Source organism: Bos indicus, chromosome 15 (assembly GCF_029378745.1).
Source record: "Bos indicus isolate NIAB-ARS_2022 breed Sahiwal x Tharparkar chromosome 15, NIAB-ARS_B.indTharparkar_mat_pri_1.0, whole genome shotgun sequence".
Classification (NCBI taxonomy): Eukaryota; Metazoa; Chordata; class Mammalia; order Artiodactyla; family Bovidae; genus Bos; species Bos indicus.
The window spans coordinates 78,750,826-78,767,421 of record NC_091774.1 but is presented as its reverse complement, the minus strand read 5'-3'; the positions used below and the strand labels follow the sequence as shown (position 1 = coordinate 78,767,421).

The 16,596-nt window shown below is 38.2% G+C and overlaps 1 pseudogene; it reads right to left on the bottom strand.

Annotated features, from left to right (window-relative positions):
- Positions 1-16,596, bottom strand: part of LOC139187387 (olfactory receptor 4A47-like) — a 30,445-nt pseudogene that overhangs the window by 9,710 nt on the left and 4,139 nt on the right.

Sequence of the window (16,596 nt, the reverse complement as noted above, 5' to 3'; positions counted from 1 at the left end):
AGTCTTACCTTCTGGAGGCTTGTTCAGAACCTGAAGAATAACTTGAAGTTACTCAGAAACACTTGGAATTATTTTTCATCCAGTTTGACAAAGAGGACAAAAGGCCACTCTATTACTTGAGCATATAGTTTATTTGACTGTCCATCCATTTGCTTCATGGAGTCTTCTGATTATTCAGGTCATTTTAAATGCAGTGTAGATTATTTGAAGGCAATTCCATGGTGCACACACTGAAAAACAAGTTTATTGCATTAGGAAATATATCAAAATGTCCAGCATATACTACATACACATAGAAGAAATCAACTAGTTATTTGGCAGGGAAATTGTTCACAAGTAACTTCTTTCCTCCTAACTTCAAAAATATAAATAGCATTTGACTGTCCACTTCTTTTCACTCTGTCATATTAACATGACCAAACTAGTTGAGATCTTGAAAGACATTCCTGTGATTCTTTTTAAGTCATGCTATAAGTCTAAGAATGGACCTCCTTAAAATTTTATGGCAGTTACTAAGTGAATAGCATCTTCTTCCTTTTAGGGGTGAAGATCACAGGCTATTTCACCCCTTCCAGCTGCAATTATCACTGGGTCTTGAAATGTGTCCAAGGCTGAATCTTGTGTAATTAATTCACTGGGATTTTCCTCAAAGGTTTTAAAGAACATCTATAGGGACTCGATCAAAAAAGCAAGAGAGTTCCAGAGAAATATCTATTTCTGCTTTATTGACTATGCCAAAGCCTTTGACTGTGTGGATCACAATAAACTGGTGAAAATTCTGAAAGAGAGGGGAATATCAGACTACCTGACCTGCCTCTTGAGAAATCTATATGCACGTCAGGAAGCAACTGGACATGGAACAACAGACTGGTTCCAAATAGGAAAGGAGAACGTTGAGGCTGTATATTGTCACCTTGCTTATTTAACATATGCAGAGTACATCATAAGAAATGCTGGGCAGGAATAAGCTCAAGCTGGAATCAAGATTGCCAAGAGAAATATCAATAACCTCAGACATGCAGATGACACCACCCTTATGGCAGAAAGTGAAGAAGAACTAAATAGCCTCTTGATGAAAGTGAAAGAGGAGAGTGAACAAGTTGGCTTAAAATTCAACATTCAGAAAACTAAGATCATGGCATCTGGTCCCATCACTTCAAGGCAAATAGATGGGGAAACAGTGGAAACAGGGTCAGACTTTATTTTTTGGGTCTCCAAAATCACTGCAGATGGTGATTGCAGCGATGAAATTAAAAGATGCTTACTCCTTGGAAGGAAAGTTATGATCAACCTAGATAGCATATTGAAAAGCAGAGACATTACTTTGTCAACAAAGGTCTGTCTAGTCAAAGCTATGGTTTTTCCAGTAATTGTGTATGGATGTGAGAGTTGGACTATAAAGAATGCTGAGCACCAAAGAATTGATGTTTTTGAATTGTGGTGTTATGAAAGACTCCTGAGAGTCTCTTGGATTGCAAGGAGATCCAACCAGTCCATCCTAAAGGAGATCAGTCCTGGGTGTTCCCTGGAAGGAGTGATGTTGAAGCTGAAACTCCAGTCCTTTGGCCACCTGATGCGAAGAGCTGACTCATTGGGAAAGGCTCTGATGCTGGGAGGGATTGGGGGCAGGAGAGAAGGCGACGACAGAGGATAAGATGGCTGGATGGCATCGCCAACTCCACAGACATGGTTTTGGGTGGACTCCAGGAGTTGGTGATGGACAGGGAGGCCTGGCGTGCTGCAGTTCATGGGGTCTCCAGGAGTCGGACATGACTGAGTGACTGAATGGAACTGAACTGATAGGGGCTTTCCTGGTGGCTCAGTTATGAAGAATTCACTTGCCAATGCATAAGATGCAAGTTTGTCCCCTAGTTTGGTTTATGATATGAACATGAACTATAGCATGATAGCCACCGTGTCTAGCTTTAGATACACCTGGGTTTAAAAGGTAAATGTGTCAATTTAATTACAAAAAAACTAAATTAATATTTCTATTTTTTAATAATTGTATTTTTAATTTATTTATTACTTCAATTGGAGGATGATAGCCTCCGCTGCATACTTGTGTCCCCTCCCTCCTGAACCCCTCACCCTTTCCCCGCTGATCCACCCCTCCAGGTTGGCATAGAGCACTGAATTGGGTGCCCTGTGTCTTACATCAAACTCCCTCTGGTTGTCTGTTTTACACACGGTAAAGGTGTGTGTTTCAATGCTACTCTCTCAAGTCATCCCACTCTCTCCTTCTTCCACTGAGTCCAAACATCTGTTCTTTACAACTGTCTCCTTTGCTGCCCTTCACATAGGATCATCAGTACTATCTTTCTAACTTCCATATATATACTTTAATACACAATATCTATTTCTGACTTAATTCACACTTATAATAGGCTCTAGCTTAATCCACCTCATTAGAACTGACTTAAATGCGTTCCTTTTATAACTGAGTAATTATTCCATTGGATATGTATACTACAACATTCTTATCCATTCACCTGCCAATTAACATCTAGGAATCCAATGACATAATTGCTAAATTAAATTTTCTATTTTTTAATATTCAATATTTATTTTATATTGGATTATAGCTGACTAACAATATTAGCTTCAGGTGTTCAGCAAAGTGAGTGAGTTGCACATATACACGTACCTATTATTTTTCAAATTCTTTTCCCATTTAGGTTATTATAGGATGTTGAATAGAATTCCCTGTGCTATATATGGTAGATCCTGGTTGGTTATCAATTTTAAATATACTAGGGTGTATTGTCAATACCCAAGTATTATGTAATCAACTCAACCAACATTGAGTATCTACCATAGGCCAGGCATTGTTCTAAGTACTCAGGATTCATCAATAAACAAAGCAGACCTGAAATAAGTTTGGAGTCTGAAAATCAGATTTTAGGTGCAAGATAACAAACATTTTTCAAGTATTTTGTGCTCCTCCAGACTAGCTCAGATTGCCTGGTTATTCAGGGGAGGAGGGCATTTTATAATATGAAACTTCCTCCCTACAAAGCAGTGGGAATATACACCCAGATTACACACCACAGATTGGACTTCGACTCCACTCTGCAGAGACACCAAAGTGACTGATGAAACACTGAGTGGGGTGGGTTTACCCTCAGAGTGACAGGGAATAAATTATGCTATGTGGAAACGTGATGACTTAACTAGAAACTGCAATGAGTCATAGTAAAATAAACATTTGCATTTCAAAAAAACTTTAGAACTGTATTATAACAAACTCTTTTTTTCAATATTCCATGCCTACATTTTTTGTCTGTCCGTTTGTCTGTTTTGGTGTGGCTTTTTTATGTGTGTGGCTGTGTGGTATACCTTGTGGGATTCTAGTCCTTCTACCAGGGGCTGAACATAGGCCTGGGCAATGAAAGTGTGTAGTCCCAACCTCTGGACTGGCAGGGAATTTCCAAGTCCTAACTAATTCTGACAGTAAATAAAAGTTAACTACCAACTGAGTAATACATAAACCTAAACATAATGTTATAATGGTAAATCACTCTCTACCTGGAACTTGCCTCTGTGTGGCTATATGTCAAAAACAACATGCTTTTGTTAAGTAGTGTACAGTTGTCTTCAATCATAAAATTTTATTTTCTCATATAGATCAATGGAATAAAATAGAAAGCTCAGAGATAAATCCACAGACCTATGGATACATTATCTTTGACAAAGGAGGCAAGACTATGCAATGGACAAAAGACAATCTCTTTAACAAGTGATGCTGGGAAAACTGGTCAACCTCTTGTAAAATAATGAAACTAGAACACTTTCTAACACCATGCAAAAAAAATAAACTCAAAATGGATTAAAGATCTAAATGTAAGACCAGAAACTTTAAGACTCCTAGAGGAAAACATAGGCAAAACACTCTCTGACATAAATCACAGCAGGATCCTCTATGACCCACCTCCCAGAGTAATGGAAATAAAGGTAAAAATTAACAAATGGGACCTAATTAAACTTAAAAGCTTTTGCACAATGAAGGAAACTATAAGCAAGTTTAAAAGACAGCCTTCAGAATGGGAAAAAAATAATAGCAAATGAAGCAACTGACAAACAACTAATCTCAAAAACATACAAGCAATTCATGCAGCTCCATACCAGAAGAATAAATGGCCCTATCAAAAAATGGGCCAAAGAACTAAGCAGACATTTCTCCAAAGAAGACATACAGAGGGCTAACAAACACGTGAAAAGATGTTCAGCATCACTACTGTCAGAGAAATGCAAACCTAAATCACAGTGAGGTACCATTTCACACCAGTCAGAATGGCTGCTATCAAAATGTCTACAAACAATAAATGCTGGAGAGAGTGTGGAGAAAAGGGAACCCTCTTACACTGTTGGTGGGAATGCAAACTAGTACAGCCACTATGGAGAACAGTGTGGAAATTCCTTACAAAACTGGAAATAGAACTGCCATATGACCCAGCAACCCCACTGCCGGGCATACACACCGAGGAAATCAGAATTGAAAGAGACGCATATACACCAGTATTCATCACAGCATTGTTTACAATAGCTAGGACATAGAAGCAACCTAGATGTCCATTGGCAGACAAATGGATAAGAAAGCCATGGTACATATACACAATGGAATATTACTCAGCTATGAAAAAGAATGCATTTGAATTAGTTCTAATGAGGGTGGATGAAACTGGAGGCTATTATACAGAGTGAAGTAAGCCAGAAAGAAAAACACTAATAAAAGATATTGATATATATATATGGAATTTAGAAAGATGGTAACAATGACCTTATATGCAAGACTGCAAATGAGGCACAGATGTAAAGAACAGACTTTTGGACTCTGTGAGACAAGGTGAGGGTGGGATGATTTGAGAGAATAGCATTGAAACATGTACATTACCATATATGAAATAGATCGCCAGTCCAGTGTTGATGCATGAGACAGGGTGCTCAGGGCTGGTGCACTGGGAGAACCCTGAGGGATGGGATGCGAAGGGAAATGGCAGCGGGGTTCAGGATGGGGAACACATGTACACCCTTGGCTGATTCATGTCAAAGTATGGCAAAAACCACTTCTATATTATATAGTAATTTACTATATTGTAAAGTAGTTAGCTATCAATTAAAATAAATAAATAAATTAAAAATAAAATAAAAATTGTATTTTCTCTTTTCCATTTTAAAAACAAACTCACTTTTTATTGTTATGATTATTTCCCAAAGACACTTTATCATCCCAGAACTTCCTCATAGCATTTTCAAGTTTAAATTTCTGAGCTTGAAGTTTAAGAAGTTTAACAAGGGCCTTATCATGATATAAAATGTACCCAAGCCTTGGATACAAATGCACAAATAAGCAGGGCACAAAAACTAAGATGACCACAGTGATGTGAGAGACACAGGTGGAAAGAATTTTGCATCTCCCCTCCAAGCTATCTCTCTAGGGAGGACAATGACCACATAGGAGACCAACAAGGGAAAATATTTTAATGGATAAATGAAGCAATGATTGGCAGCAACAGAGACCAAGGATATGAATTCCATGCAGACAAGTTTCAACAAAGGGTTAAGGCACACAAGAATGGTCTTTGACATTGAACCACAGACAGGCAGCCATACTATGAAGATCTGTGTGGTTGCAAGTACAACCCTCCAGCTCCTATTACTTGAAAGAGGAAGCCACAATCCTGTCACTCATGATGGTTTCACAGTCCGGGGCTTTGCAGATGGCCACATAGTGCTCATTGGCAACCACTATGGGCAGGAAGATCTGAACAGCAAAAGATGTTCAGCAAAGACGTGAGTCCTGGACTTACTGAAGGAGATGATTCCTTTCTTACAGCAGGTGTCAGTTGGTATTTCAGGTATCATAGATGAAGAACAGGACATGTCCACAAGGACAGAAACACAAGCAGGAACTGTAATTCCTGCTTTACCCAAATTTACAAAAGGTGACTTTTAACTGAAAACATCTTTTCATACCTGGGTCACAATTTTATATTCTAAAGACTCAACTCCTCTAAAATGACCCTTCTTAAAAAGAATCTTGTGAGAAGGCAATGACAGCCACTCCAGTACTCTTGCCTACAAAATCGCATGGACGGAGGAGCCTGGTAGGCTGCAGTCCATGGGGTCGCGAAGAGTCGGACATGACTGAGCGACTTCACTTTCACTTTTCACTTTCACGCAACGGAGAAGGAAATGGCAACCCACTCCAGTGTTTTTGCCTGGAGAACCCCAGGGATGGATAGACCCTGATGGCCTACTGTCTACGGGGTCGCACAGAGTCAGACACGACTGAAGCGACTTAGCAGCAGCAGCAGCAAAAAGAATTTTATTGACAATAACAATGGAATATTATTTTGTGAAGAAACCATTTTAAATTTATTTTAACTTCATTTTAAACTCAGAGGAGGCAATGGAAACCCACTCCAGTACTCTTGCTTGAAAATTCCATGGACTAAAGAGCCTGGTAGGCTGCAGTCCATGGGGTCGGGAAGAGTCAGGCACGACTGAGCAACGTCACTTTCACTTTTCACTTTCATGCATTGGAGAAGGAAATGGCACCCCACTCCAGTGTTCTTGCCTGGAGAATCCCAGGGACGGGGGAGCCTGGTGGGCTGACATCTATGGGGTCGCACAGAGTCGGACATGACTGAAGTGACTTAGCAGCAGCAGCATTTTAAACTACATTATTTATCTTATTTATATTCAATTTATTATTTTGTATGTAATAAATTGGAACAGAGATATACAAGCCTAGGCATACCTCTGAAAAAGAATAGTAATGAGGGACTGCTAGTCTCTTTACTCATCAAAATGTGTTATATATCATAGCAATCGTATTATGTGCCAATCTACACATGAATAAAGAGATCAATGAAAAAGAATAGAGTCTTGAATTAGATCCAAATACATTGGACTTCAGGATACAATAGTCAGGATTTTAAATCAATGGCAAAAATATATTTACTTGACCATTTAAAAGAAACCTAAAATTTAGAGAAACAACTAAAAATTCAATCCATATTTACCTCCAATAGCAAAATTAATTCAATACAAATCAAAAGTTTCCATATGACATCAAAAATGTTTTAAAAATTAACATAGGCAAAACACTCTCCGAAATACATCATAGCAGAATCCTCTATGATCCACCTCCCAGAATACTGGAAATAAAAGCAAAAATAAACAAATGGGGTCTAATTAAAATTAAAAGCTTCTGCACAACAAAAGAAACTATAAGCAAGGTGAAAAGACAGCATTCAGAATGGGAGAAAATAATAGCAAATGAAGCAACTGACAAACAACTAATCTCAAAAATATACAAGCAACCCCTGCAGCTCAATTCCAGAAAAATAAACGACCCAATCAAAAAATGGGCCAAAGCACTAAATAGACATTTCTCCAGAGAAGACATACATATGGCTAACAAACACATGAAAAGATGCTCAACATCACTCATTATCAGAGAAATGCAAATCAAACCACAATGAGGTACCATTTCACACCAGTCAGAATGGCTGCGATCCAAAAGTCTATGGGCAATAAATGCAGGAGAAGGTGTGGAGAAAAGGGGACCCTCTTACACTGTTGGTGGGAATGCAAACTATTACAGCCACTATGGAGAACAGTGTGGAGATTCCTTACAAAACTGGAAATAGAACTGCCATACGACCCAGCAATCCCAATGCTGGGCATACACACCGAGGAAACCAGAATTGAAAGAGACATGTCTACCCCAATGTTCATCTCACCACTGTTTATAATAGCCAGGACATGGAAGCAACCTAGATGTCCATCAGCAGATGAATGGATAAGAAAGCTGTGGTACATATACACAATGGAGTATTACTCAGCCATTAAAAAGAATACATTTGAATCGGTTCTAATGAGGTGAATGAAACTGGAGCCTATTATACAGAGTGAAGTAACCCAGAAAGAAAAACACCAATACAGTATACTAATGCATATATATGGAATTTAGAAACATGGTAATGACAACCATGTATGCGAGACAGCAAAAGAGACACAGATGTATAGAACAGTCTTTTGGACTCTGTGGGAGAGGGAGAGGGTGGGATGATTTGGGAGAATGGCATTAAAACATGTATAATATCATATAAGAAATGAATCACCAGTCCAGGTTCAATGCAGGATACAGGAAGCTTGGGGCTGGTGCACTGGGATGACCCAGAGGGATGGTATGGGGAGGGAGGTGGGAGGGGGTTCAGTGGCAGATGCATATTGATGTATGACAAAACCAATACAATATTGTAAAGTAAAAATAATAATAATAATAAAATAAATACTAAAAAAGAATTAAAAAATTGTCACAAGTGAAATGAAAAAATTCTTCATAAGCAATATACAAAAAACCTGAATATAAAGTATAAAAATATTACATGCAAAAAGCACTCTACATAGGATAAAATTTAAGAACATATAACCAGAAAACATTAATTATATATACAATGTAAAAGATCATTTCTTTAATATATAATCTCATAAAAATCAAAAATTGAGTGCAATAAAGACATACATATAAAATATCTACCAAAAAATAAATATGACTCAAGTTAAATGTACTGAATGATGCTGAGCTAAATTATATAAATAGGGTAGCAAAGTATAAAAATAACTTTAATCAGGAGCAGGAGCTAAGATGGTGGAGGAGTAGGATGGGGAGAACACTTTCTCCCACACAAATTCAGCAAAAGAACATTTAAACGCTGAGTAAATTCCACAAAACAACTTCTGAATGCCAGCAGAGGACATCAGGCACCCAGAAAAGCAACCCAAGTCTTCGAAATGAGGTAGGAAAAAATATAAAAGACAAAAAAAGAGACAAGAGGGAGGGACGGAGTTCCATCCCAGGAAGGGAGTCTTAAAAAGAGAGAAGTTTCCAAACACCAGGAAACCTCACTGCCGAATCTGTGCCAAGCCTTGGAAGCACAGAGGGCAACATAACAGGGAGAAAAAATAAATAAACAATTAAAACCTGCAGATTGCGAACCCTACGGTAACTCCCCCAGCGGAGAAGCAGGGCAGATGCCTGCACACGCCACTAGCAAGCGGGGGCTGGGCAGGGAGGTGCGGCGCGGGCTGCATCGCTTAGAGTAAAGATCTGGCCTAAATACCCCAAGCGCTATGTGAGTGAAATAATTTGGGCTAGCAAACCAGACTGTGGGATATCTACTACGCAAAAAGCCAGCCCTAACCTAAGACACCACCAGGCCCGCACACGGAACAAAGGACTAAACACAGATAGCCGGCTGCAGACCATCCCCCTCCAGTGACAGGCAGCCAGAGCCAGAAGAGGGCAATCGCAGCCCCAGGGAGACATTATCTATAAAACTGTAAGCAGGGTATTTTGCTAACTAAGATTTCTTGGGGGTCTGGACGGTCAACATCCGCCTGAGAAGGTGCGCCAGTTGTACACCTAGATAACCAAGCGGCGGGAAGGCGATAAGTCGCAGCAATCACGCTCGCCAGACACCTCATCACCTGAGCTGCTCGGACCTGGGAAGGGCACAAAACGCAGGCCCAACCGAGTCTGCACCTCTGAGGACTACCCGAGTGCCTGAACCTGAGCAGCTAGGACCTGGGAGGTGCAAGCAGCCCAGGGCTGGCCACAGATGCCGCTGGAGCAACCTAGAGCCTGAGCAGTGTGGGCAGGGAGGCTACTCGCGCCGTGAGCGGGGGGCAGACCCAGTGTGGCTGAGGCACTGCGAGCACACGCCAGTGTTATTTGTTTGCAGCATCCCTCTCTCCCCACAGCGCAACTGAACAAGTGAGCCTAAAAAAAAAAAAAAAAAAGTGTCCACCACCGTCCCCTTTGTGTCAGGGCAGAAACCAGACACTGAAGAGACCAGCAAACAGAAGAAACTATAACAGAAGGAACCGCCTTGGAAGCTACAGGCAATAGATTAAACCCTGTGGTTAGTACCGACTACATAGGAAGGGGCCTATAGATCTTGAAAAATATAAGTCGGACCAAGGAACTAGCCGAAAATGAACTGATCCCACAATACTCTCAACAAAACCAGAGAAAGTTCTAGATATATTTTTACTATCTTTACGATCATTCTTTCTTTCTTTTTTTTTTTTAATTTTTAAAAGAAATTTAGGTCCTCTATTATTCCTTTAATTTTCACTCTTATAATCTACTATTACTTGGCCAAAAAAAAAAAAAAAAAAGATCCTATTTTTTTAAAGCAAACTTCATATATATAATTTTTATAATTTTTGTGACCTTTTTTTCCTTCTTTTCTTTAACATTGTATTTTTGAAATTCCAATCTCTACTCTAGATTTTTAATTTTAGCTTTTTGGTATTTGTTATCAATTTTGTACCTATATTTTTGTTTATAATTTTTGTGACTTTTTTTTCCCCTCTTTTTCTTTCTCTTCTTTTTTTATATAACATTGTATATCTGAAATTCCAAACTCTATTCTAGATTTTTAATTTATGCTTTTTGGTATTTGTTATCAATTTTGTACCTATATTTTCTTTTATAAATTTTGCAACTTTGTTAGATTTTGGGGTTTTTTTCTCTCTTTCTTTTTCTTCTTTTTTTTTAACATTGTATTTCTGAAATTCCAAACTCTACTCTAGATTTTTAACTTCTGCTTTTTGGTATTTGTTAACAATTTTGTACCTATATTTTCTTTATAATTTTTGCGACTTTGTTTTTGTTTGCTTGTTTTTCTCTCTTTCTTTTCCTTCTTCTTTTCTTTAACATTGTATTTTTGAAATTTGAAACTCTACTCTAGATTTTTAATTTTTGCTTTTATGTATTTGTTACCAATTTTGTACCTTTAAGAACCCAATCTTCAGTACCCATTTTTCACTAGGGAGCAAGATTACTGGCTTGACAGCTCTGTCTCCCTTTGGACTCTCCTTTTTCTCCACCAGGTCGCCTGTGTCTCCTCCCTAACCCCTCTCTACTCTACCCAACTCTGTCAATTTCTGTGTGTTCCAGACGGTGGAGAACACTTAGGGAACTGATTACTGGCTGGATCTGTCTCCCTCCTTTTCATTCCCCCCATTTATACTCCTGGCCACCTCTGTCTCCTTCCTCCTTCTTCTCTTCTCTGTATAACTCCATGAACAACTCTGAGCAGTCCAGTTCTGGAGTGCACATAAGGAAGTGATTACTGGCTAGCCCACTCTCTCCTCTATTGATTCCACCTCATCTCATTCGGGTCACCTCTAACTCCCTCCTCCTCTTCTCTTCTCCATGTAACGCTGTGAACCTCCGTGGGTGACCCTCACAGTGGAGAAACTTTTCATCTTTAACCTAGATGTTTTATCAATGGTGCTGTACACAAAGAGAAGTTTTGAAACTACTGTAAAAATAAGACCAATAACTGGAAGCAGGAGGCTTAAGTCCAAACCCTGACACCAGGGAACACCTGACTCCAGGGATCATTAATTGACAGGAGCTCATCAAACGCCTCCATACCTACACTGAAACCAAGCACCACACAAGAGCCAACAAGTTCCAGGGCAAGACATACCAAGCAAATTCTCCAGCAACACGGGAACACAGCCCTGAGCTCCAAGACACAGGCTGCCCAAAGTCACCCCAAAACCATAGACATCTCATAACTCATTACTGGACACTTCAGTGCACTCCAGAGAGAAGAAATGCAGCTCCACCCACCAGAACACCGACACAAGCTTTCCTAACCAAGAAACCTTGACAAGCCACCTGTACAAACCCAGATACAGTGAGGAAATGCCACAATAAAGACAACTCCACAAACTGCCAGAATACAGAAAGGACACCCCAAACTCAGCAATTTAAAAAAGATGAAGAGACAGAGGAATAGCCAGCAGATAAAGGAACAGGATAAATGCCCACCAAACCAAACAAAAGAGGAAGAGATAGGGAATCTACCTGATAAAGAATTCCGAATAATGATAGTGAAATTGATCCAAAATCTTGAAACTAAAATGGAATCACAGATAAATAGCCTGGAGACAAAGATTGAGAAGATGCAAGAAAGGTTTAACAAGGACCTAGAAGAAATAAAAGAGAGTCAATATATAATGAATAATGTAATAAATGAAATTAAAAACACCCTGGAGGCAACAAATAGTAGAATAACAGAGGCAGAAGATAGGATTAGTAAATTAGAAAATAGAATGGTAGAAATAAATGAATCAGAGAGGATAAAAGAAAAACGAATTAAAAGAAATGAGGACAATCTCAGAGACCTCCAGGACAATATTAAACGTTACAACATTCGAATCATAGGGGTCCCAGAAGAAGACAAAAAGAAAGACCATGAGAAAATACTTGAAGAGATAATAGTTGAAAACTTGCCTAAAATGGGGAAGGAAATAATCACCCAAGTCCAAGAAACCCAGAGAGTCCCAAACAGGATAAACCCAAGGAGAAACACCCCAAGACACATATTAATCAAATTAACAAAGATCAACACAAAGAACAAATATGAAAAGCAGCAAGGGGAAAAGAACAAATAAAACACAAGGGAATTCCCATAAGGATAACCGCTGATCTTTCAATAGAAACTCTTCAAGCCAGGAGGGAATGGCAAGACACACTTAAAGTGATGAAAGAAAATAACCTACAGCCCAGATTATTGTACCCAGCAAGGATCTCATTCAAATATGAAGGAGAAATCAAAAATTTTACAGACAAGCAAAGCTGAGAGAATTCAGCACCACCAAACCAGCTCTCCAACAAATACTAAAGGATATTCTCTAGACAAGAAACACAAAAACAGTGTATAAATTTGAACCCAAAACACTAAAGTAAATGGCAACGGGATCATACTTATCAATAATTACCTTAAACGTAAATGGGTTGAATGCCCCAACCAAAAGACAAAGACTGGCTGAATGGATACAAAAATAAGACCCCTACATATGCTGTCTACAAGAGACCCAAATCAAAACAGGGGACACATACAGACTGAAAGTGAAGGGCTGGAAAAAGACTTTCTATGCAAATAGGGACCAAAAGAAAGCAGGAGTAGCAATACTCATATCAGATAAAATAGACTTTAAACAAAGGCTGTGAAAAGAGACAAAGACAGTCACTACATAATGATCAAAGGATCAATCCAAGAAGAAGATATAACAATTATAAATATATATGCACCCAACACGGGAGCACCGCAATATGTAAGACAAATGCTAACAAGTATGAAAGGAGAAATTAACAATAACACAATAATAGTGGGAGACTTTAATACCCCACTCACACCTATGGATAGATCAACTAAACAGAAAATTAACAAGGAAACACAAACTTTAAATGATACAATAGACCAGTTAGACCTAATTGATATCTATAGGACATTTCATCCCAAAACAATGAATTTCACCTTTTTCTCAAGTACACATGGAACCTTCTCCAGGATAGGTCATATCCTGGGCCATAAATCTAGCCTTGGAAAATTCAAAAAAATGGAAATCATTCCAAGCATCTTTTCTGACCACAATGCAGTAAGATTAGATCTCAATTACAGGAGAAAAACTATTAAAAATTCCAACATATGGAGGCTGAACAACACGCTGCTGAATAACCAACAAATCACAGAAGAAATCAAAAAAGAAATCAAAATTTGCACAGAAACGAATGAAAATGAAAACACAACAACCCAAAATCTGTGGGACACTTTAAAAGCAGTCCTAAGGGGAAAGTTCATCGCAATACAGGCATACCTCAAGAAACAGGAAAAAAGTCAAATAAATAACCCAACTCTACACCTAGAGCAACTAGAAAAGGAAGAAATGAAGAACCCCAGGGTTAGTAAAAGGAAGGAAATCTTAAAAATTAGGGCAGAAATAAATGAAAAAGAAACAAAAGAGACCATAGCAAAAATCAACAAAGCCAAAAGATGGTTTTTTGAAAGGATAAATAAAATTGACAAGCCATTAGCCAGAGTCATCAAAAAACAAAGGGAGAAAAATCAAATCAATAAAATTAGAAATGAAAATGGAGAGATCACAACAGACAACACAGAAATACAAAGGATCATAAGGGACTACTATCAACAATTATATGCCAATAAAATGGACAATGTGGAAGAAATGGACAAATTCTTAGAAAAGTACAACTTTCCAAAACTGGACCAGGAAGAAATAGAAAATATTAACAGATCCATCACAAGCACAGAAATTGAAACGGTAATCAAAAATCTTCCAGCAAACAAAAGCCCAGGTCCAGATGGCTTCACAGCTGAATTCTACCAAAAATTTAGAGAAGAGCTAACACCTATCCTACTCAAACTCTTCCAGAAAATTTCAGAGGAAGGTAAACTTCCAAAGTCATTCTTTGAGGCCACCATCACCCTAATACCAAACCTGAAAAAGATCCCACAAAAAAAGAAAACTACAGGCCAATATCACTGATGAACAGAGATGCAAAAATCCTTAACAAAATTCTAGCAATCAGAATCCAACAACACAATAAAAAGATCATACACCATGACCAAGTGGGCTTTATCCCAGGGATGCAAGGATTCTTCATATCCACAAATCAATCAATGTAATAAACCACATTAACAAATTGAAAAATAAAAACCATATGATTATCTCAATAGAGGCAGAGAAAGCCTTTGACAACATTCAACATCCATTTATGATAAAAACTCTCCAGAAAGCAGAAATAGAAGGAACATACCTCAACATAATAAAAGCTATATATGACAAACCCACAGCAAACATTATCCTCAATGGTGAAAAATTGAAAGCATTTCCTCTAAAGTCAGGAACAAGACAAGGGTGCCCACTTTCACCATTACTATTCAACATAGTTTTGGAAGTTTTGGCCACAGCAATCAGAGCAGAAAAAGAAATAAAAGGAATCCAAATTGGAAAAGAAGAAGTAAAACTCTCACTGTTTGCAGATGACATGATCCTCTACATAGAAAACCCTAAAGACTCCACCAGAAAATTACTAGAGCTAATCAATGCATATAGTAAAGTTGCAGGATATAAAATCAACACACAGAAATCCCTTGCATTCCTATACACTAATAATGAGAAAACAGAAAGAGAAATTAAGGAAACAATTCCATTCACCATTGCAACGGAAAGAATAAAATAGTTAGGAATATATCTACCTAAAGAAACTAAAGACCTATATATAGAAAACTATAAAACACTGGTGAAAAAAATCAAAGAGGACACTAATAGATGGAGAAATATACCATGTTCACGGATTGGAAGAATCAATATAGTGAAAATGAGTATACTACCCAAAGCAATTTATACATTCAATGCAATCCCTATTAAGCTACCAACGGTATTCATCACAGAGCTAGAACAAATAATTTGACAATTTATGGAAATACAAAAAACCTCGAATAGCCAAAGCTATCTTGAGAAAGAAGAATGGAAATGGAGGAATCAACCTACCTGACTTAAGGCTCTACTACAAAGCCACAGTCATTAAGACAGTATGGTACTGGCACAAAGACAGAAATATAGATCAATGGAACAAAATAAAAAGCCCAGAGACAAATCCACACACATATGGACACCTTATCTTTGACAAAGGAGGCAAGAATACACAATGGATTAAAGACAATCTCTTTAACAAGTGGTGCTGGGAAAACTGGTCAACCACTTGTAAAAGAATGAAACTAGAGCACTTTTCTAACACCATACACAAAAATAAACTCAAAATGGATTAAAGATCTCAATGTAAGACCAGAAACTATAAAACTCCTAGAGGAGAACATAGGCAAAACACTCTCCGACATACATCACAGCAGGATCCTCTATGACCCACCTCCCAGAATATTGGAAATAAAAGCAAAAATAAACAAATGGGACCTAATTAAACTTAAAAGCTTATGCACAATAAAGGAAACTATAAGCAAGGTGAAAGACAGCCGTCAGAATGGGAGAAAATAATAGCAAATGAAGCAACGGACAAACAACTAATCTCAAAAATATACAAGCAACTCCTACAGCTCAATTCCAGAAATATAAATGACCCAATCAAAAAATGGGCCAAAGAACTAAATAGACATTTCTCCAAAGAAGACATACAGATGGCTAACAAACACATGAAAAAATGCTCAACATCACTCATTATCAGAGAAATGCAAATCAAAACCACAATGAGATACCATTTCACACCAGTCAGAATGGCTGCGATCCAAAAGTCTACAAGCAATAAATGCTGGAGAGGGTGTGGAGAAAAGGGAACCCTCTTACACTGTTGGTGGGAATGCAAACTAGTACAGCCACTATGGAGAACAGTGTGGAGATTCCTTAAAAAACTGGAAATAGAACTGCCTTATGACCCAGCAATCCCACTGCTGGGCATACATACTGAGGAAACCAGAACTGAAAGAGACACGTGTACCCCAATGTTCATGGCAGCACTGTTTATAATAGCCAGGACATGGAAGCAACCTAGATGTCAATCAACAGATGAATGGATAAGAAAGCTGTGGTACATATACACAATGGAGTATTACTCAGCCATTAAAAAGAATACATTTGAGTCAGTTCTAATGAGGTGAATGAAACTGGAGCCTATTATACAGAGTGAAGTAAGCCAGAAAGAAAAACACCAATACAGTATACTAACGCATATATATGGAATTT